Genomic DNA, 23,060 nt, shown 5'->3' with positions numbered 1-23,060 from the left:
GGTAAGCAAGAGAACAAGGAACAATTGAACCACAGAGAACAATTTAAAAAGATGATCCAGAATCTTATGTAAATGAGATATGAAGCAAATTTGCTTAATGCATTACAGATTTCTTAGGGCCACTTCTGAAAATTAATGAACCAAGAAAAATTTTAGTACTTAATTTAAATGGAATATTAATTTGTCCAGTATATAGATTCCACTGACATTCATTCAAGCACTAGTCTCTGCTGATACTGTGTTAGATGGTTTCGTATACAGTTTAAACACCTCATGATAGGAACGTTTTAACTTCCTGATTGTCCTCAGCCCACTCTTTCCACTCTAGTATTTTTTTCTAAGCCATCATGAATGTCATGATTATACTTTTTCCCCCTTGAACCCTGATTTCATTAGCAAAAGTTTCTGTTTAGAAACTTTCAATTGTTTCTCCCCCACCATTTCCTATTTCTAAAGGCTTGCATACTCTGACCCTTAAGTTACCCATTTAACTTCATTTCTCATTATTCCTCAAGTGCAACCACCTCTCTAATTGAGGTGATATATTCAAAACCATGTTTATTCTTGCTTCCAAGTCTTCATTCATGTTGTTCTCATGTGGAATATCCTTGTTCATCTCCTCCAATTCTTCAAACCATATACACCTTCAAATTGAACCCATCCCCAGGTCTGCTAAAGAAGTGCCACTTCTAAGCTTCCCTTTTGTTTTTGTTTTTGTTTTTGTTTTTGTTTTTGTTTTTGTTTTTTGAGAGACAGAGAGCAAGCAGGGGAGGGACAGAGAGAGAGGGAGACCCAGAATCGGAAGCAGGCTCCAGGCTCTGAACTGTCAGCACAGAGCCCTACGCAGGGCTCTAACTCACAGACTGAGAGATCGTGACCTGAGCCGAAGTCCGACACTTAACTGACTGAGCCACCCAGGTGCCCCTAATAAGCTTCCCTTTTTTCAAACTGTTGTCCCTTGGTCCCTGATGGTCCTTATACCCTGCAATCACACTCATGTGCTTCTCTTTTACTTATGGTTATGCCACAAATATTTTCAATGTTTGCTAAATGTCTAATACCTACCAGGTGTTTTGCTAGGCACTGAGAATACCATAACAAGACAAAGGCAGACATTGCCCTTATTTCTTCAAATATTTTCTCTTCCCCTATCCTCCAGCTCCTCTCCTTTGATGACCCCACTTTCATGTATGTTCTGTTGCCTAATGCTGTCTTACAGCTCCCTAGTGCTCTATTCATTTTGTTTTTTCAAGCCTTTCCCTGTGTTTCCTTTTTTTGAAATCTAATATTCTTTTAATCCCAATAGTTCACTTTTCATCTCAGAGGCTATAGTTTTTATTTGTGGCAGTTAGATTTAAGGAGGTGTGTGTGTGTTTCTAAATCTTCCATGTCCTTATTTACCATGCCCAACCTTTCCCACAGCTTCTTGGACATGTAGAATGCTATTATGTTGACAATTTTAATGTTTTTATCTTAATTCTATCATCTGTGCTATTTCTGGCACTGTTTCTATAGATTGATTTTTCTCTTCATTACAGATCATAATTTCCTGTTTCTCGCATGACCCGTGATAGATAGATAGATATATATATATATATATATATATATATATATATATATATATATATAATCATGCCAAGCATTGTGAAATTTACTTTTTTGGGTGCTTGATATTTTTGTATCCCTATGAATATTTTTGAAATTTTTTTTGAAATGCGGATGGGATACTTGAAAAAAAATTTGTCCTTTGAGGCTTCATTTTAAGCTTTGTTAGGTAGAACCAGTTCAACCTTTGTGTATGGCTAATTATGTCCCACTACTGAGTCAATACCCTTCTAAGTTCTTTACCCCTTCCCCATAAATTATGTGATTCTATTTTGACTGGCAGGAACAGGAACAATTCTCAGTAACTGAGACTATAGATTGTTTGCTCCTTTTGAGTGATCCTTTCCTTGTCCTTGGTAGTTTCTTAACATACATAATCATCATAAAATTTAAAAATTCCAGGGGTAAGTAGAAGATCCTAAAAGTTTTCAGAGAAAATAGAAAGATTAAAAAGTCACATTCTAAGAATTGGGAATCAGAACAGTTACAGATCATTATTTAAGCAGAGGAAAGGAAGAAAAAAAGTTTTAGGAGCTACTGAGAAGGGAAAATATGATCCAATTAACAACCCATTTGTATTCAATGCACAAAAGAGAAGAATCAGTTTTTGTGTAAGGAGAGATCCCCTAAAACATCACTCCATCAGTCACAAATCCCTGACTACTGGAGTTGAGAGAGACTAGAGTCCAGCTCCTTCATCTTCCAGAAGAGGGGACAGATTGCTGCCCTAAGTCTCAAAGGAGGCAATTGTGAGCACAAATAAGGAAGTGCTGCTTTTAGTTTTATGCCTCCATCAGGTTATTGACTCACCAGGTTATTAGGACTCACTTCCTAATCAAGAATTGTTCTTCCTATGGAAGAACTCTTCACCTTTTGCTTCCTCATATTACTTCCTGCCTCGGAGATGGAAAGGAAGACTCAGAATAGGAACTCTGAGACAAATCCCCATGAAAGCTAAATTAGGCAAATTTCGTCTTCGAATGAGGAATGAAAGTCCTAAGTAGGCTGTCAGGTTGTGAAAGCTCTCCTAACCCAAGATGTTGCAAATACAATGTACTAAGCCAGCATCCAGTAAGAGAAAAAAAAAAGGGAGTAGGTGGGGAAAATTGGGGGTAGGAAGCTGTCTAGAGAAGGAAAGTGGAAAATGGAAAGTAATATGAGGAAGCCAGACACCCCCAAGTGGAACATTTTGCTTTTTGGGTTTTTCTTTTTTTGCATCTTACTGTTTTATTGCTATTTTATCATTTTAGTGCACAAATATGCACCACTATACAGGATAGATATTTAAAACAGTTATTATGTCTTATTACAGAGTAAAATATTACTCTTAAGCAAAGGGTTCTATCAGAACAATTAAAGTCTGAATTTTCTTTTTCTAATGGAGATCCTGTCATATGCTCCTCAGTAAAGTAAAATTTTAGATAATTGGCTTCCTTAATTTGAAGGGAATGATATTGTCAAATGCCAAATAGCCTACATTTTTAAATAAATTAAACAATATATAAAAACATGAATGTAATCAATTCAACCCAGCCATATGGGAAGATCTCTTCAAGAACACCTGTTGAAGAGAAATTCTCTTGGTTGAAGATCTCCGATGAGAACATAAAACCCCATGCTGGAGTACCAGAGATCTAAAGTAAACCCTACTTGTTGTGAAGATGAGCTGCAGATTATATTAAAGTGTAAGGGTTTACTTTTTTAATGTCAACTGTTTCATCATCACTGCACAGTACATGTAAAGGCACAGATTGATGTATTTTTCTGGCATCTTTCTGACGCACCCTTGCCCTAAATAAATCTGTTTGCCAGGATCTTGTCGCTTAAATTAGCCATCTCAAACTCTTGGTCCTGCCAACACAGGCGATTGTGCCAATGTTCTCAGCATTTACTGGCACACGAGCTGTTGCCTTTTCTTTGGCTTTCTGTGTGTACCTGGGGCCATCATCCTTCCTTCACAAGACAGGAGTCTGGCTTATGTGTCCCTGAGACCTCAGGATTGTTTGGACTCACTCTGGTTCTCTCCAGGGTGTGCATCCTGCATGATATATTTTCAGCCACATAATATATTGTTCAGAATTTGTCATGCACATACTTGCAGATTGGCAGAGCCACCTGCCAGAGATGAGAACCTTTTAAGTTGTTGTCAAACGTCATAAAATGTGTTCCATGATTAATTTTGTGGGCACAGATTGGTTTTTGCACAGAGTCCAAAATTTGGATATGTCACAGTGACTAAATGGCACCGGCATGCTGAATGAATTTGGAATTTGTTTTGTCAAGTGTGGGAGCAGGCACACAGATGGGCTTTGATCCAGTGGTGCTGCTTGGAATTCTCATTATAGCAATGATGTCATTTGTCACGTAGAGTGGGTAATAGTGCTGCCAAATTGTGGACAAAGCATGGCAAATAGCAAAGTACACAGACCAAGGGAAAGCACTGATGGTAGCACAGGAAGTTTTCACTCCTAGCTGACCTCTACTCACAGGACACAAACATTGTGTCAGGGCTGCCAAAAAATATGCTTAGTAGAAATACAGACAGTGAAGGAAACTTCCAACTGAAAGGGCCCTTTAAGAAGGGCCCATATAGCCTAGGAAATCTTCACTTCACAGAGAAAATCAAGTAAAAACAAACATGCCCTTGCTTTTTACATTAGGCTGTGAAAGGAATCTTTGAGCTACAAGCAAGGGCATTTCTGCAAATCCAACCAAACCCAAGCCAAGGCATTTTGCTTTGTAAGAAAAGCTTTGTCTACTCTAAAGTTTAGCACCACATTGGAAATTGGAAACACACACACACAGCCTCCAAAATTTTGTGATTGCGAAAAAGTACAGCATATTCTCACCAAGTATATACACAAGAATTCTCTGCAGAACTTTAAAATTACATTCATGATGCAGCTAAAGCAGTGTTTAGAGGGAAATTTATAGCTAAAAAATGCCCATATTGGAAAAGAAGAAAGTCCTCAAATCAATAACCTAAACTTTTATCTTAAGACACTCAAGAAGGAGTAAACTAACCCAAAGCAAGTAGAAAGAAGGAAAAATAACATTTCAAGCAAGAAATAGAATTAAAGAACAAAAACCAGTATAGAATAGAAAAAAGAATAGACATAAAAACAAGTAAGAAAATCAATGAAACTAAAACTGGGTTTCTTGAAAAGATCAACAAAGTTGGCAAAACTTTAGCCTAACTGACCAGGAAATAATGAGTGAAAATTCAAACTACTAAAGTCAAGAATTACTACCAACCTTACAGAAATAAAAAGGAATATAAGGGAATAGTATGAAAAACTATATATGTGTATATATACACATACATATATGTTACATATATATAATGTATACTAAATGTAATATATATTATATATAATTATATATTACATACAACTATCTATATTCATATATTTATATAATTTGTTGACATATATAATAGTGTGTGTATATATTTAATTTTATTCATGCCAAAGTCCACCATGTAAATTTTGATTCAGAAAGTCTTGAGTATGACATGAAGATTTTCATTTTCTGAAAATTATGAAGGTATTGTGATGTGCTCTTTTGTTGAGAACTACTGACCTAGCACATATGAGTCATTCAAAAATATTGTTGAATTACAATGAAGTATTTATGTATCAGTCAATATTGGATGCAGCTTCATAAAAACATGAAAGTCCAGGGGCACCTGGGTGGCTCAGTTGTTTAAGTGTCCACTTCGGCTCAGGTCATGATCTTGCATTCTATGAGTTTGAGCCGCACGTCGGGCTATGTGCTGACAGCTCAGAGCCTGGAGCCTGCTTGGGATTCTGTGTCTCCCTCTCTCTCTCTCTCTGCCTCTCCCCGACTCATGCTCTGTCTCTCTCTCTCTCTCTCTCTCTCTCTCTCTCAAAAATGAATAAACATTAAAAAAATTTAAAGCATGAAAGCCCAAAATAATATTATTATAAATAATAATTTATAAGTAAAAGAAATCCAGAGATAGATAATCTGGGGCAAGTGTGACAGCGCCACAGTTTCATTAGACATCCCAGCTTCTGTCATTATGTACCACCATCCTCGATGGCTTTGATCATCGAATTTACTCACAATTTAAGAAAACTGCAGGACTTCCAGTTATTATGTGTGAGTTGCAAGCCAGAAAAAAAGAGTAAGTTTTTGCATAAAAGTAACAGTCACCCTTCCCAATCAAGTCAGCATCTTTTTCTTCTTAAAGTTTATTTATTTGTTTATTTGTTTATTTTCTCTCTCTAGGGAGAGAGTATGGGCATGCACACACAAGCAGGGGAGAGGCAGAGAGAGGGAGAGAGGATCCCAAGCAGGCTCCATGCTCAGCGATCCCCTGACCACGAGATCATGACCAGAGTCAATACCAAGAGTTGGCTGCTCAGCCAACTGAGTCATCCAGGTTCCGCTCAAGTCAGCATATTTTAAGCCAGATTTCCAAGAGGTCCCACGTAATATTTTGACCTATATGTCATTGGTCAGAACTCAGTTACATGGCTCCATCTTGCTGCAGTGGAACCAGTAAATAAAATCTTTCATTTTGAACAACAAAGTGCCAAGCTACAAAAATCTCAACTCTATCCCTCGAGAAGAAGAGAGAAATGGATGCTGACATAGTCCTCTAGGAATCTTTGCCATACCTTATCATAGCTGCTAAAACTTGTCTCAAGACTTAGTTCTTAGGGCGTTCTAGGTCAATACATTTACTTACCCCCATTGGAAAATTTCCGCCAGGCAACTCAAAAGTATCCACTTAGCATATGCTATAGGGATGGGAGAAGTGCTGGATGTGTTCCTACCCCCAAGGAACTTCCAAGTGATTTGGGCGAATGAAACCTATATAAGTGAATCAATCCAGACTGCTATCCTCCAGCATCTATTGAAGTACTATGTTTTATGGTTTGGACCACCACTTTATATTTACATCTTAAACTTAAAAAGAAAATCTTGCAGTGTGCAAACTTACTCAAACTAAAATACTGAAATGAACCACATTACTTTGCTAACCTAAACTGAATCCGAAAATTAATCTTTACTCAACTATAAACCATTCCAAAATATAAATATTAAATAACAAAAAACAAACTTTCCAGGATCCATTGTTCTTAATGCTTTTTATCACTTGCCAGGTATAGACAGAATCTTGCGAAACGCCATTGGAATTATTAGCTTCTCAATCTTGCAAATGATGTGGTCACCAAATGGCTAGTCAGAAGACAGACAATGACAACAGCGTTACCACATTGACTCAGCAAATTTGTCATGATTACACACTATAGTAAGGCATTGTGCTGGGTCCTAGAGATACAGGGAAGATACTCTGGTCTCAGCTCACAGATCTACAAAAGAGAACAGACATATAAGCAATAATAGGAACAAAACAGAGATAGTGCTAACTGTTGTTATTGTTGATACTCTTGTTGTTACTTTAGTTGCAAGGGTTTCACTAAAGTGGTGTGGAATAGAGTGGGGTGCAACGATTTCTCATTGGAGTAACCAGAGAAAGCTTTAAAGAGCAGTGGTTCTCAACCCGGGGTGATTTTGAAGCCAAGAGAACATTTGACAATGTCTGGAGACATTTTTAATTGTCAGATAGTGGGTTGGGGGTGAGAGTTGCTACTGGCATCTAGTGGGTAGAGACCAGGGATGCTGCTAAACACCTCATGTTGCACAGGACAGCTCCCCACCCTCCAAGAAATAATTATACATCACAAAATGCCAGTAGCACCAAGGTTGATAAACCTGGCTTCAGCCAGGAGGAAACATTTTCACAGGGATGATTAGAATTTTAACAATTGGGTAAGTGGGGAACAGAAATGCCAGAGAAAGGGCTATGTGAATAGAGCCATGCAGGAAGAAAATGTATGTCTTGTTTAGGAAATGAGGAGGGCTTCAGTGGGGTGGAGGTTGTGCATCTGGGGATGGGGAAAGTGTGGCAGAAAACGGAGCCTAACATTTTGATTGAGGTGGACTGTAGAGGCTCCTGGATGCTTGGATTTATTTTTTGGGCTAGAGTGAGCCACCAAAGGATTTTAAAAATTGAAGCACTAGGTTAGAACTCTATTTTAGAACTATAGTCCAAGGGAGAAGCTTTGATTATTTAAGCAGATAGTAAGAAAATTCCTTTCAGGGAGAGAGTCATATTTGTTTGGGTGTTGTCTGTCGTTAAGCTCTGATTGTTGGAAAGCACCAGAACCTCAGAGAAGAAAGGAGAAATTCTCTGTACTTGGACCAGGTGTGGTGATGATGGTGTGGACTGCTGGACTGCTGTGGGATGGGTAGTAAGGAGGTGAGGAAGGGTAAGGGGGTGAGAGACAGTGCATCATTGAATGTTATACTGTGAGATTCTTCCTGCTGGCCTCTAAATCTGCAGTCATGTTTTCAGACATCACAACGTACTTGTATTTGGATTTCTTGGGTAAGAGGACTATATTTTGGTTGACAGGATGTTGAGAGGAGGAGGGCAGTGAGAAAGGGGCAATCATGGCTAGAAGTGGGGCAAAGGATTTGGAAGCTTCATAGTAAGTAATTTTACTTCCCATACCCTCCTTTCAGGTCCTATAAGCCCTGCCCCTAGGACTGCTCATACTTCCCAAATATTCCATGCTTACCTGCCCTTCTTTCCACCTGGCAAAGTGCTTTTCTTGTCCGTTTAGTAAATTTCTTCTTCCTCTTCAAATGTTCCATTCTTTGTGCTGCACTTTACACAAATTACCAATATCGTATTGTGTTTACTCAAGTGTTTATTTTCTCCAATCAGATAATGAGCCCTTAGATGAACCCTCTTACCCTTAGATTTGCTGGAAGGGTATGGATAGTATTTTATTCTTCTCCAATTCTTCATTAGGTAGCAACGTATCTGGCATATTCCCCATGCTCAGTGATCATTCATTGAATGAAGTGGAATGAGGTCAGTAGGTGGCAGAAAGATTGTAGCTCTGGGCCTACAATGCCTTTGCATGGCTATTGTTAAAACTACACCTTTCCTTCTTATTAATTTATGTTTTAAACTTCATCTTGTAGTTTAAAATTTTCCTTCTGATAGACGATATTCTATCAGGAAGAAAAAAACCCAGAGTATGGCTTTAAGCCTTGAGTGAATGGGCTAAAATCATGTTTCAGTATGCTTTTTAGAATGCCTGCATGTTATTAATTTAACATCGACCTGCTTATTAAGATTCCATTATTAAGGAAACAATTGTAAAAATCATTAAGAGCACTTCTACAGATTTTAACCACTGACTCATCCTGCTGGTTTTCAACTCATTTGACATGAACATCCCTCATTGAGAGTATCAGGTAAAATTTTAATTCTTATAATCATTAATAAATGATTAATAGGCTGATTTTTATGTGTTTTTATTGTTGTTGCTGTTGATCTGAAGAAGGTTTTCTACAGGGACAGCTGTATATATGGGACAATGCCCAGGGATGGTTTAAAGACCCTTTTCCAAAACATCTTTCCCACACTGGTGGTGTGCAATGCCTCTAGTCTCAGCAATTAGTAAGTGTTTCCTTTGAATGAAAGCATGAAGCTCCTAATCACACTAGCTTCTTTGGAAACAGAGGATAACTCTCGTGGCATCAAAAACCTATAACTGGAATGTGAATTTGGAATAGAATTCTGGACCTGGGATGGGGAGGATGTCTCTGGTTTCCACTGCATCTACCAGATCAAGTTCTTTTCTTTCTTAAAGCACTTTGGCATGAAGCTTACAACCTTACTACCAGCAATTCATTATTATGGCAGTCGTCTGTTGACTTTGAGTCACTCTTCCACATTTCTTTAGGATTTAAGCTCCAAACTCAACCTCACTCTTTCCAACAAAATGCCTGTCACAATTCTTGGCAATTTCAAGCTCCATATTGATGATCATTTCAATATTCTGGCATCTGACTTCCTTGGCCTCTTCTTCTCTAATGATCTCCTTCTCTCCCAACTTCAGCTACTCATCCCCACAGTTGGGCCACTCACTCCCTACTGTAGACCTTATCTTTGTCAGTAACAGCTACCCGTCCATAATCGTAAGCATTGTACTCTAGGATCACATCCAGACCATATCTTTCCAGTGCAATGTATCTGGCACTCTAACATTTGTTGACCAGACAATGAATTTGTCTTACCATCTTTTCACTGTCCTTCCTACCCCACATGTCCTTACATACCTCTTTATCCATCCTAGATTTTATTGTCTATCCTAATAATCATTCACTTATTACACCCGTAACACCCTGGAGCTTCTCTCACTTCTTTGTTCCTCTGCACCTGTTTTCTGTTTGCCGAACTTGGCTGGAAGAAAATACCCAAAATGACCTTCCTTGAAACTCACTACACTCAAGTGGACTCAACAATTCTACCTCTTTCCCTAATCTATTGATTCTTATTTAATATTTTCTTCAGTCTCCTAGAACTTTCAACACCTTTTCTTCCTTCATCATTTTCAGCTGATTGACCTTGACTCTTTTTCACTGAGAAAATGGAAGCAAACAGAAGAGACCTTCCACATAGTGCTTCCATCACTTTTACCAACCTACCTCTATTAATACCCATGTTCCATCTTGCATGAACAACTGTTCATGTTCCTATCTAAGGCACATCTCTCCTCTTATGCACTAGGTCCCAGAACCTCACATCTACTCAAGGAGACTACTCAAGCAAGTTTAGTCCAGCTATTTTAGAGAGGTGGTCTTCTTCTTTATCAGTTTATTTCCATCAGCATATAAACATGCTATATTTCTCATAGCGAAATACTCCCCTTGATGCCATGCTTCCTTCCAGCTACCTTCCCATTTTTCTTATCATTTCTAGAGCAGAACTCCTCTAAAGATTGTTCATATTTGTAGTCTTCATGTCTGCTTTCCATGCTCTCCCCTGAACCATCTTAAAAAAGGTTAATCTGGCTGCGGTATTGAAAATAGACTAAATGGGAGAAAGGAGGAAGCAGAAAACTCAGGAAGGAGGTTCATGCAGGTGAAAAGAGAGATAATAAAGGAGTTATAGTGTAAGAAATATAACAAGTGAAGATAGAATGAACAGGGTTTCCAGATGGATTGTCAAGGAAAGAAGGAGCCCAGGGTGATCCTAGGTTTTTATCTGTGCCACCAGAATAACTGGAAGAGGGGAGCTACTTCTTTTTTTTTTAATGTTTATTTTTTTATTTTTGAGGGAGAGAGCATGAGCAGGGGAGGGGCAGAGAGAGAGGGGGACAGAGGATCTGAAGCAGACTCTGTGCTGACAGCAGAGAGCCCAATGTGGGGCTCAAACTCACAAACCATGAGATCATGACCTGATCCAAAGTCAGATGCTTAACTAACTGAGCCACCCAGGTGCCCCAAGAGTGGAGCTACTTTTTATGAGAGACAAGGAAGACAGTGAGTAGAGCAGGTTTCCAGATGGCAGATCAGCAGATTGATTTGGGATTTCTGAAGTTTGAGTTTTCTGTTAGACAAATTAAAAAAAATAATATAGTTTCAGCTGGTGACATTTGTCATGAAGAAAAGAAAATAGCTGTGGAGGAACTGGGGAAGTGCTCCTTAGACAGACTTGTCAGTAAAAGCATCTCTGAAAAGGGGCATTTAAACTGAGTTCTGAGTGATGAAATGAGGCCAGCCACACACAATCTAGAAGAGCATTTCAGTCAGAGGGTACTACAAAGCTAAAAGCCCTGAGGCAGGAATGTCTGAAGAACAGAAAAGCAGTCAATGTGTCTGCAGTGAGTATGAGGGAAAGGTAGGCAAGGATTATGCCAGTCATGGAGAAGGAGTTTGCATTCTATTTTATGTGCCCTGAGAAGCTGTTGGGAAGTTTTAAAGTAGACATGGCATGATCTGATTTATGTTTTACAAAGAAAACTCTGCTTCCTGAGTGGTGGGTAGATTTATATTATATTATATTATGCTATATATATAGTATTATACTGTACTATATATATGTGTGTGTGTATATGTGTATATGTGTATTATATACACACTTATATTATATTATATTATATTATATTATATTATATTATATTATATTATTGTTGTTTTTATTATTCCAGGAGATAGGAGCAGAAGAAGAGAGAGCAGTTAGAAGCTTTGACAGTGACTGGGCTCTACCTATCTTGTCTCTTAAGGGATTTCTGAGGGAAGAAAATGCATATTCATCATCCCCATATCCCCCTGCGTGCCTAGCTATACACACTATCTCCTGCTCACGGTAGGAAACTCAGTACATGTTGTTGAGTGAATTTATAAGGCTGTTCTCATTGAGGCTCAGGAGCATTTTTCATATATTTGTCTTTCTTATATATCATATTTTGCTTGTCCCATAGTTAAGACTTAAATAATGTTTGTTGGGGTGAGGCAAGGCCTCCCTTTAGATAATCAGTTTACTGAGAGGGATCTTTGGATAACCAGAGGCAGTGAGGAGGGTTTGGACCTTGCTGGAGTGGAAAGTAGGGAGAAGGCAAAGAAGGTGGGGCATGTTGAAAGAAGGGAGGCGAGTAGGGACACCCAGCTTTGAGCACACCAAGACCTATTGTCCTACTTGTCCTATTGTCCTAGGACCACCAATTTGTCCTACTTTTTAATTTGGCCTGTTTCCATTGATAGTGATGTGATCCCTCTGTGTGGGAATGGCTGAAATGGTTTGATCACCATGGAACCATAATCTATCATCCAAATCCTTCATTAAGGACATCTTTCTGCTTGGCCTTGTTCAAAGCCAAGTTCTACAGGAATTTGCCATCCAGCATCAAAATTCTCTCTGTCGATACCAATGCTGCAAGTCCCAGCAAACACAGGATGGCAGGCTGAATTCAGACTTTCTGGCACTCCTCCTTTCCTGGCTGGGACAGATGTCCTCAGGGCTTATCTCAGCCTGGCAGAGAGTTAAGTGCTGGGCTGGGTCTCGGCTGTGCTGCATATGCTGGCCTTCAGTTTGATTTTGTCCCAAAGAGGTCTGTGGACCAGAGAGGGATGACATTTGGCACTCAGGAAACAACCCAGGTGTCTGGCTGTTTTTCAGTCTCAAAAGCCTTGTTCTTTTCCTTCAAGTCACTGCAACCATTTGAAATCCATCATTCATCACCCACAAGTTTCAGTGCCTTTAGATTAGTGATCTACACCCATAACTGATGATCCACTGGACTCCCATCCTTGGCATCTGAACAGAGCCAACAAGACTGGTTACAGATTCATTGTTAATTACTGCATGTAATCACATTACACCCAGGGTTGGAGACACTCTCCTTCTTGTTATTTTGGATCTGAAACATGCATATTTTTTATAAAGCATGTCATTTTTGGTTTCTAATTAGGACATGGGGTTTGGAGTGGCACCCTTGTGTTGTTACTTAATGATGCTTTTCCTGGGGAGGGAGGAGAGGAAAAGATTTTCCTTTTTCTATCAACAATTGTTGTCATTTCTGCATTAAGAGGGTGGAAACTTGGTTCCTCCCTCTTCCCCTTTAGGCAAAGAGTCCATGGCTCAGATTCACAAAGGTTGTTGATTTTGACTTTGGGTTGTTGCCCCAGTCTGTTTTTCCCCTCTTTCACGCTATCTAACACAATAGGTAAGTTCTTCTAGCCAACACTCCCTAAGGGTGGGGTAAGAAAGACAGCCCATTTCGGTGGTTTTTTTTTTTTTTTTTTTTTCTTTTTTTCTTTTTAAGCCTTGGGTAATCTGCTTTTATATTCACCCAAATAAATCAAGTTGGTGGCACATTCTCCTTTGGTGCACCTGAGCTGAACTTAAAGTTTAAATGGTGCCAGAATGAATCACGTTGCTTATATTCTAGTAACTAACTACAAACATCCCAGGCTCGAGCCCAGGAACCCATGGAAGTGGCATGCAGGTGGATGTCACTGCTGTCATATATCAGCCACTTCCCACTTGGCTAAAAACGTGCACTTGTTATGTACTGCCCCATCCCCATAGAGAACTGGTGTCCTTTCCTTATAAATAAAATGGGGATAATAAGAAAGACCTGTCTTGCCACGTCTGAATTACTGACAATCAAATGCAATCATGGCTATAAAAGTGCTTTCTTTCTACAAATGTAGGCCATGGTTAACATCATTTCCTTATTGCTTTTTGTTAGCTAGTTAACATGGGATAGCCTACCTTGTGTTTCAAGGAAAACTGTTGGTCCCAGTGAGTTGAAGACCCAGTTCCAAGTCCCAAGAAAATGACTGAAAATGAATCAATATAAGAAAATTTTATTTTGGGTAGTTCATTCAATTATTATGTATGTTATTTATGTTCATTGGGATTTAGGTTGAATTTGGCTGCCCCTGCTGTGAAATAAAGGCAACATTGTAAGTCTTTTGGTGACCAGGCATTTCCATCCAAATGGCCACCATTCAGACTGTGATTTCCCCTTGCTTTTCAATAAACAGAGGACAAGAGGAGGTAATTCATTCTAATTACATCGCAACAGGAATTCTAAGCATTGCCTTACAAATAGCTGCTTTTATGTCATAAAGATGAGCTTTGAGGAGATGAACGTTGAGCCTTTTAGTATATTCCTTTGTTTTCTCTATTTTATCTCTGTGAGAAAGGTGGATAAACCAAGGCAAAAAGATGAGCATAAACTCTTCAAAGCCACAGAACTGTTGTCTGAGTTGTGACAGCTCCTCACCTCCTTCTTTTTCATTTACATATTTTAAATGTTTTCTACAAGCTTTACGAAAAATAACTGAATATGTCTATGTTTATAATTTTCACACTGACTCTTAATTTATTTTATTTTTGGTTGGTGTTCACTCTAGGTTTCTGAGGGTTTAAAGCTGCCTGCTAAAAGCTGCCTTCTCTGTCCCCAAAGAATATTTAAACCACTTCTGTGCAATGAGAATCTGCTAGTGAAGCCCATCTTTATACAGGAAAAAGCAAAAAGAACTAATATTTATCGAGTGCCTGTGTTGTGCTGGGTTTCCTGCTAGGCTCTTTACACAGGTCATTTTATTTAATCTTTGTGTCAACTCCACAGATATATAAAATTATCCTTATTTTATTGACAAGTAATTGAGACTAGTGAGTTGCATCATCAGGATGTAAACATACGTGTGCTATCTGTTCCTGTTTATAGCATTTACATTTTGAAACATTTAACCTTTCCAAAATTATAGTCACATCCCCCACATTGACAAACTCTACTGTCTGATTTTTTTTTATTTTGTTAATGTTTATTCATTTCTGAGAGAGAGAGAGACAGAGTGTTAGCAGGGAAAGGGCAGAGAGAGAGGGAGACAGAATCTGAAGCAGGCTTCAGGCCCTGAGCTGTCAGCACAGGGGCTTGAACCCATGAACTGTGAGATCATGACCTGAGCTGAAGTCAGACGCTTAACTGAGACACCCAGGCACCCCTGTCTGACTTTTTTTTAAAGGTGTCCCTCCATCTGCAAAGTAGTAAAGATTTAGTTATATTTAAAATATATATAAAATCTGAAAAAATGTTACACAGATATTTTATTAATAATTTATAATCAAGATATAAAGAGAAAATAAAATATTAGTGTCCCTGCATATGCCATTGTATGAAGATGTAACAGCTATAATTATGACTTGTATCAAAGACCTCAAATTGCATTATGTGGCTTTAATAGAGTATGTAAATAGTATCCATGATTGTTCTTTGAATTAAAGGATTCTCTGGATAGAAAAATTTCCCGGTGGCTGAGGAACTACCAGCATGCACACTGACCAAAGTGCACTAAGTGTAGACTATGCTGTGGTTTGCAGTTTTATCACTGAAGTTCTATCAGTACATATATCTGCCTCTTCACAGGCAGGAAAGTTGTATCATCATTGCCCAAGGTAAGGCCCAGGCAGGATTTAGAACTCCCTTATAGTTAGTGTTACCTTTTTCAGCCAAATCTGAGCCACTTGAAAATAAAATACCACTCTGAGCACAGTGTGATCACTCCCTAGTGGAAACTTGCCAATGGTACCCACACCAAGAAGCTAAAGGGCAGATGAACAGATGGACCCTTTACAATTGTTTTTTCAGCGAGGGAGGAAACTATAATTTGCTGGACAAATACTATGTGCCTGCCTTTACAAAGGACTTTATCTGATTTATATTTATATTTATATTATAATGGCTCTAAAAGGAAGATATAATTATCCCCATTTTTTAGACAGGAAGTGCTTAGATATCTTACCAAAAGTCATGTGAAGACTGAGATTCAAACCTAGGTCAGCTTCTTTTTTTCCTACCATACCAATAGCTCCTCCTTGGGGAAATAATTCCCAGGATTTTTTTCATAGAAAAGTTAACAAATATAATAGAACAATCGTTTTAAAAATAATATAAAAAATGTTTACAGAAACCATTTCTAGTCAATTATTTGACTTTTTGAAGTTCTGGGTTAATATTAGGTAGGCCTTTTACAAATCCATTTTATTTCCTTTGGTCTGCCACCAGCTGGAGCTACTGTATAAAAGCCATTCGCTTAGAGTTCAAGGTGTAACTCCAGAATATGGAGCTGGACTGCCTTGATCTCAAATTGCTTAGAATAAACTCTGTAGAATTAAAGATTGAGCAATTCAGTGTCATAGTGGGCTAAGTAATTGGGCTGGGCCATTTACTAGTTATGTGATTTGGGGCAAGTCATTTCAACTTTAATCCCTAGTTTCATTAGTTACAAAATGGAGATTACAGTACCAATCTCGTGGGCATCAGTGAGAAGCATATGTTAAGAGCTTAGTATAGAACTTACCACATAGTATATACTCCATGTATGGTCATTAATATCACTGGTAATCATATTCATTTTATCATCAGTATCACGACCCAAGTTTCACTTACTCCATTGTAGTTACAATTCATATTATTACTCATCATTGTATATTAATACATTGCCTAGCAAATGGAAAATGCTGCTTGACTCCCCATTACCTGGTGTATGATTTTGGGGTGGGTGGTTTGGATGTTGTATGCTAAGGCACTATCATACTGTTGAGTTTGAAAATGACCAGAGTGTTCTCTATTTTAGGGGTTAGTATTACACCTGAACAGTGAGCTCATTTGTCATGTCAATCATTCAATAAGGTTGGAACCCCAATGAGTGGCAGGACCCAGAGAAGAACAAAGTGAAAAGTTTCTCTTGGATTAAATGTACTAGCTTACCAGGAGAGAGCTTCAGTGTGGTTGGTGGGTAGGTAAGATAGCACTCACACATGGAGGTATTTAACTCAGAAATTAAAGGAAAGGAAGCTATTTTTGAAGTGGGTTGGATCCTTTTGGGCAAGAGCAGTGTTTCCCCATATGTATTATGTAGAATTCTAGTCTCATGTAGATTACATTAACAGGGTCAAATAAGAATGGGAAATACACCATGTTATATTGGTTTCCCACTTTAGGAAGTCACATGACTATGAGATATTTAAGGCTCTAAAAGTACTGTGAGAATCAACTCTTCTCCTATTCATACTTGATCATGGGTGATTCCTTCATATTCCCCATGAAAAAAGTTTTTTTTTAGTGTTTATTTATTTTGAGAGAGGAAGAGAGAGAGAGAAGCAAGAAGGAGCAGAGGGAGAGAATCCAAGCAGGCTTTGTGCCATCAGTGCAGAGCCTGACGTGGGACTTGAACTCACAATCCATGAGATCATGTCCTGAACCAAAATCAAGAGTCAGATGCTCAACCAACTGAGCCACCCAGCTGTCCTGCCATGAAAAAAGTTTTTTAAAAGATGTGGAGTCTCAGGGGTGCCTGGGTGTCTCAGTCAGTTAAGCGTCTGACTTTTGATTTCAGCTCGGATCATGATCCCAGGGTCATGGGATTGATCCCCTCAATCAAGCTCTGTGCTGAGCATGGGAGCCTGCTTAAGATCCTCTCTTGCCTGCACCCTCTCTCTCTCTCTCTCTCTCTCTCAAAATAAAAAACTTTTTTTTAAATTTTAAAATATTTGGGGGTACATACATATAACAACTTCATAAATGAGTGAAATAGTAAAATGCTTACTTATAATATTTAATTTCTAAATTTAAATGAACAGAGGTATTCATAATGACATATTATAGAAAAATATACATATTTAGAAATACTACTTCTTTCTTGAACTAAAATTTCTTAAGTTTTTTCCCGCTCACACTTTATGAGAAAGGCATCAGTGTTTTCCTCATTACCCCGATTGTGTTATGGCCTTCTAACAGCTTTCTAGAGCACTTATCTCCTGGCTAGTTCGAGGCACAGCACACTTTTGAATGTGTATCATTGGCTACAGAAAATTCATCCCCAACTTCAAGTGCCCAATTGAGTAATACCAGGATGTTTGGTGTTTGTTTTTTTAAAATATTCACCCTCTAGGTATGTATTTGTGACTGTTTTATTATATTAAATTATCTTGAAAAGATGTTTTCTTGAAACAATTAAAATTGCGAGGTTGTAGTCTCAGGAATAATTACTAAATTTTGTTAAATTTACTTGCCTTCTATTCAATGGTTTTGTCGGGTAACCTCTATAAATTAGATACCTCAAATTCACATTGATTCAGCTAATGGGTCTATCCTAAGCAGTACATTGTTGTTTAAACTAAAATAGGGGTGCCTGGGTGGCTCAGTCGGTTGAGCATCTGACTTTGGCTCAGGTCATGATCTCGTGGTCCGTGGGTTCAAGCCCTGTGGCGGGCTCTGTGCTGACAGCTCAGAGCCTGGAGCCTGCTTCGGATTCTGTGTCTCCCTCTCTCTCTGCCCCACCCCCCCTCGTGCTCTGTCTCTCTCAAAAATAAATAAATATTAAAAAATTAAATAAATAAACTGAAACAATTATCAGAGAGCCCAGTAATAGAAAAGACTGTAAGAATTGGCATATATAACAATTCTTTTTTTTCTGAGGGATAACTTGAAAAAAATGGTCTCACATATGTATTTTCTAACCTAGTATTCTGTGTGTGTGTGTGTGTGTGCGTGTGTGTGCGCACACGTACACACACACACACAGAGACTGAAATACCTATTTATATTCTGGGAACTACTCTCTTGGCAACGATGGGCTAGTGGGTTGTTGTGGTCATCGGGGTTTTTGGCGGGAACAGGCTGCTAGTAAGTGCTATAGTTGACAGAGATTATGGTCAAAGCTTTTTACATATAACCCTATTTGTTTCTTGTGTCTTTTGGTCAATTTACTTTGGTTCTCTCTCAAAGTTTAGTCTTTTAAAAAATCATGGCTGAATCACTCGCATGACTTGAGACGCTTGGCCCAGAGCTTTAAGTGAGGATGTATACTCTGTCAAGGTCAGGATGGCAGTGGGTTGGCAGCAAGACCACAGAAGAACGGCTAGGGGAGAGGAAGGGCCAGTGGATGACAGAGTGGTCCCTCTTACTCTGTCATACCTTTCTCTTTGGAGTCTCAATACTGGCTTCCTATTGCAGTCTCCCTGGAGATTACTACATGATGCCACCTGAAAACATTTAAGTCACAATCTGTAGGGGTGACCCCCAGGTGTTAGTAATTTGCAGAGTCTTCTCCAGGGTTGACAGGGTTCAAACCTCTAAGAAGGCCATCAGTCCCCTTGTGTCATCCTCCTACAAATTTGGGGAGTATCAACTGTTGGAACTACAGGTCAGATCTGCACTGGGAAAGCATCTGTATAATGTGTTTTCTTCCTCTATGTATCTCCTAATGTTCCCATCATAGAGTTAGATGCAGAAAGCCCTGGCGTTGCCCGGCTGGAGAAGCTGCCCACTCCTGATTGGATGAGATGTTATTGGTAATAGGCAGTCTCATTTCTGAATTGGAGTGCTGGGAAAGCATATTGGCTAATGTTTCAGTCTTTTAGTTACATTTGTATCTCTGACAAGTGCTTGCAGTTGGGGCTATACAATCCCTTGTCTCTCCATTTCCTCTCACTGGGGCAAGCTTCCCCTCTGTATTATTTCCTCTGATGGGAAAGAGAATCTGCAGTGACCCTTTTTCTCAGCCATACATTGCCTCCTTGTGAGTTGTAAAGAGGGCAAAAGAGAGAAAAGGAAGGGAAGGCTAAAATCCTTCTCCTACTGAAGTGGCTTGTTCGGAAGGCAGTCAGTATTAGAGATAAAAGCCAGGGCCACCAGTGGGGAGTAATGATAGTAATACTTTACAAGTGTAGGATGTGTTCCAACTTTTAAAACATTCATAACTTTTCCTTTGAACATTCCAAAGAGATTGATGGAACAAATGTCAACAGCCTCATTTTAGGATGAAGAAACAACAGAGATGCAGTGACGATAAATTAGTTCCCTATTAGAGCACAAACAAGGACAGAGGTAGGACTAATACCTGGATCTTCAGGTATTATTCAACCCCGTAGTCCCCAAATCTGGCTACTTACTAGAACAACCTGAGAAGATTATAAAATGACACAATTACCCCAACTCACCTGTGGGACTCTAATTCAATAAGCCTAGGTTGGAGCTCAGGGAATCTGTAATTCAAAATAATTTCCCCCATAGTTGTTCTCAATTCAGAATTGAGAATCCTGAAGAGTCACTGGGGGAGGGGATAAAAAACCCCATTGTCCAGGGGTGCCCAACTGCTCAGTCAGTAGAGCATGTGACTCTTGATCTCAGGGGTATGAGTTCAAGCCCCGTGTTGGGTGTAGAGATTACTTTAAACAAACTAACAAAAAACCCCGTTGTCCAGATTGCACCCCAGACCAATTAAGTAGAAATCTCTAGTGTTGGCAACCAGATATCAGGGTTTGTAGATATCCCCAGGTGCTTTCAAAATGCAACTGAAGTTGAGAAACACTGCTCTAGACCAGAATTTTCCAAACAGTTTTCCAGAATTTCATCACCGCAAGTAGGAGAAGATGAGTACAGGATTGGGAGTGAAAAGACCAAAATTCTAGTCCCGTTTCTGCCTCTTGGTAAAGTCACTTTATCTCTGAGTCCCAGTTTTCTATTTTATCAAATAAGAAAATGATAGCACTTATCTCTGTGAGGGATGCTGTGAGGATTAGATGAGATAACCTATGTGACATCACCAAATCCCATACTGTTATCACCAAATTCCCAAAAAGCTTGCTTATTTATTTATTTATGTATTTATGAGAGAGACAGAGACAGAGAGGGAGCACACGTGCCCACGTGAGTGGGGGAGGGGCAGAGGGACAAAGAGAGAGAGAATCCTAAGCAGGCTCCATGCCCAGCACAGAGCCTGATGCAGGGCTTGATCCCATGACCATGAGATTATGACCTGAACTAGAATCAAGAGTCAGACGCTTCTCTGACTGAGCCATCCAAGTGTCCCCCAGAGACGTGTGGTGTTTTCCTTCAGATGTCTCTCTGTGTCTAAGGTTCCGCCCTCGACCTTGCACAGTTAGACCTCCAGGGCCTGAAGCAGCACTCCAGAAGTTTCTGCTAATGAAATAAAGTTTGGAAATTGGAGGTATGTCCTCAAGGCTTCCTTTTGCCATTGCTATTGGCGTGTTCAGCCCTCTGCATGCTGGAGTTATGAATCTGCCAGTTTGCTAAATGTTTACTCAGAAGGGCAATTTTGTTTTCTTAATACAGGAACACTTCAGTTGTTACTATTCACCTTCTCCATTCCTCCATCCAGCTCTGAGTTTCCCTGAATGTGCCCCCAAGCACCTCTTGTTTAGTCCCATTCAGCATATCAGTGAAGGTTCTAGTATGTGTTTCTTATTCAGTAAATGCTGAGTTCACTGTAACCCCTGCCCGCTGGAGAGCAAATATGCCACACTATAAACACCCACTCCCTGGCCTAACAATTTGTACTGGTTGGAACAGAATCTTCTAATATTAGGAATTGTAGTGTGAGGATCATTTCATAACCACAAACACAGGCAAAAGCAGTCATGAGATTATGGATGACTCATTGTCAAAGGAACACTTGAATCATCTTGATCAGCCCCCTAGATGGATCAAAACTTCTGCACCAAACACACTGTGCCATTAGTCTTCTAATTGATTGTTATTGCCGGTTTGTCTTGACCACATCAGACCTATTTTTAAACCTCTCACAATTCCCTCCTCACTAAGTAAAATATTTTTTTGTGTGTGAATACCTTTCTCTTATTTCTTACATGTTTACTTGATCCTTTCTCAAACTAAACAGTTAGTGAGTGAGTTGAGGACTCGGATTATTTCTTATTTATCTTAAAGTAGTACCTGATACATGATAGGTTGCCGGTACACATATATAACATAAACCACTAATCCTATGTTCTCCCTCAATGAAGGGGGGGGGGGTGGGGTTGTTTCTAACAAGCTAAGGAAACTAAGATGGCTTTATACCACTTTCTCTAGGATTCCATGAATCCAGAAACTCTGTCATGATATGTATAGTACATAGATATTTTAGGGAGGGAGAGAGGAGAGGAGAAGGAAGAGAGAGGGAGGGAAGAGGAGGGGAGAGAGGAGAGGATAAGGGAGAGTAGAGAAGAATAAGGTAGGGCAGAAGAGCAAGAGAGGGTGAGAGAGAATACCATGTGCTAGATACCATTCCAGGATTGGGGATGCAACAATGAACAGAACAACCAAAAATACCTTCTCTCATGGAGTTCTCATGTGTGGGGGTGTGTGAGGCAGCAACATCAAAATGTAGGTAAGTACAATAAAGCACTGTTATAGAGAAAGATAACTAGGGTAAGGGGGTAGAGTGCTGCCTGGAGAGTTGGAGAGCTGTTGGAGTTTTAAATGGAGTGGGGAAGGAAGGCTTTGTTAAGAAGATGAAATTTGGGCAAAGACTTAACGGAGGTGAGGTAGGGAGGCATCAGGCTATTTGGCTAAAGAACTTACCAAGTGGAAGAAATGGAAAATATGAGGTCACTCAGGTGGAAGAGAACCTTGAGAGTTCCCAGAATAGCATGGAGACTGGTGGACCTGGAGTAGAGCAGGATGAGTGGCAGGGGTGGGAGAGCTTTGAAAGGACCTTTTACACCATTGTAAACACTGACTTTTACTCCGAGATGGGAAGCTGTTGGAGAATTTGATCTGATGTGTCTTTAAAAGGGTCATCCTGGCTGCTGTGATACTAGTGGTGATTAAGGTAGGAAGTGAGAAAATCAAGAAATGATGACAGTAGGACAGGTGGCTCAGATCATGACTTGCAGGGAGGAGGTAGGAGAGGTAGAAGACATCTAAATAGATTTGAAGGTAGAACTCATGGGATTTGCTTTCAGATTATGAATTATGGGGAGAGTCAAAAATTACCCCAAGTTGTTTGATCTGAGCAACTGAGAGGATGAATGGAGTTGCTGACATTGAGAAGGGGACACCTACAAGAGAGGTTTTGTGGTGGTGAAGGGGAAGATGATGTATCTGCCTTCATCCATCATATATCCATGCCCTATTTTACATATGAGATCAAAACTCAGAGAGGGTAAGTAATTTGCTGAAGTTCTCATAGCTAATATGTGCTGATATTGGGTTAGAAGCTAACGTTTTAGGCATCCAACCCCCTACTTTCCCTACCCAACCAAGCTCTTTTCATATATTATCACATTTAATCCTCACAAC

General features: G+C 39.4%; 1 long non-coding RNA gene across 1 annotated transcript in view; it reads left to right on the top strand.

The window, feature by feature from the left end:
• The window catches only part of LOC128311803 (uncharacterized), a 37,602-nt gene that overhangs the window by 550 nt on the left and 13,992 nt on the right, over window positions 1-23,060 (top strand). The gene's annotated exons all lie outside the window — the stretch shown is intronic.

Source organism: Acinonyx jubatus, chromosome D1 (assembly GCF_027475565.1).
Source record: "Acinonyx jubatus isolate Ajub_Pintada_27869175 chromosome D1, VMU_Ajub_asm_v1.0, whole genome shotgun sequence".
In the NCBI taxonomy this organism is placed as follows: Eukaryota; Metazoa; Chordata; class Mammalia; order Carnivora; family Felidae; genus Acinonyx; species Acinonyx jubatus.
Note: the sequence above shows the minus strand (reverse complement) of the source record. Positions and strands in the feature narration are given on the sequence as shown.